The sequence below is a fragment of the Microtus ochrogaster genome, unplaced genomic scaffold (assembly GCF_000317375.1).
Source record: "Microtus ochrogaster isolate Prairie Vole_2 unplaced genomic scaffold, MicOch1.0 UNK3, whole genome shotgun sequence".
Taxonomy (NCBI): domain Eukaryota; kingdom Metazoa; phylum Chordata; class Mammalia; order Rodentia; family Cricetidae; genus Microtus; species Microtus ochrogaster.
The window spans coordinates 17,513,402-17,514,506 of record NW_004949101.1 but is presented as its reverse complement, the minus strand read 5'-3'; the positions used below and the strand labels follow the sequence as shown (position 1 = coordinate 17,514,506).

At 40.6% G+C, this 1,105-nt stretch overlaps 1 pseudogene; it reads left to right on the top strand.

Moving 5' to 3' along the window:
• Window positions 1-488: 488 nt before the first annotated feature.
• The window catches only part of LOC101988769, a 10,460-nt pseudogene continuing 9,843 nt past the window's right edge, over window positions 489-1,105 (top strand).

Sequence of the window (1,105 nt, the reverse complement as noted above, 5' to 3'; positions counted from 1 at the left end):
GGAGAAGGGTTGGAGGAGGGGGGGAAGGGTGGGAGGAGGGGGAGGGAAATGGGAGGCTGGGAGGAGGTGGAAACTTGTTTTTTTCCTTTTCTCAATAAAAATTAAAAATTAAAAAAAAAAAAAGCAAGTAATGTCTTTGTTTGAATTCTTTTCCTCTTCTATGGTTCCTATGGCAACTCTTTTCCCCTGGCTGTGGTGGCAGGCACTAACCTTTTCCTTTTCACGTTGATTCTTTCAGACTTCCCTTTGAGTCGTGTTGTTAGATATTTCATTTATTCATTTTATACTCTGCATTTCGCTCTAGCTTACTACTTAGCCTTCAGGCCTTAAGCGTGCCAGCATCTTCTATCATCATTTCCTTTCCGTGTTCAATAAATGATATCCAGCCGTCCCAGTCCACTCCAGCTGTCAGTCACAGCAGCTGTAACCATGGTATGCCGTGGTGTGCTTAGCACAGCATGCATGTGTGCATGTGTGTGGCAGGGGGCATGGACAGACAGCAACAGACAGAGAAGGGTATCAGAAACAAGAAGAGGGTATGTCCGATCCCTTTGTGTTAATTTTTTTCTTGATTGTGTTGTTTGATTTTGTTGTGGTGGTTGGTTGACTGGTTTTATTGTTTTTTGTTTGATACAGGGTCTTTCTATGTAGTTCTGACTGTTCTGGGACTCTAAACCAGAATGGCTTCTAAGAGAGATTCTCCTGCTTCTCGCTCCTGAGTGCTTCTATCACTTTAATGAAGCTGTAATTAAATGTCTCTAAAAGGCAAATAGTGTAAAAGATAAAATATATATTAATTGTAACTCTTAAGTAAGTGACTTCAATCTGTTGTGATTTTCAGCATTATAAGAACTCTACAAAAGAAGAGCTGAAAGAGCTAAACCGTGAACTCCAGGAGAAGGAGAAATTAGTTAGCCATTTGCAAGCCCAGCAAAAAATAAAACTGTTCAAAGTAGCCTCAGCTTTAAAGTATTTTGTGAATATGGTAGTTATAGAAACTTATACAGAAAAAAAATGGGATTTAAATAGAACCCTGCGAGCTAGGTAACACTCTAGACAAGCCACGTTCTTGTGGGGAAGACAGAGAGGAACCCTGGGAGCTAGG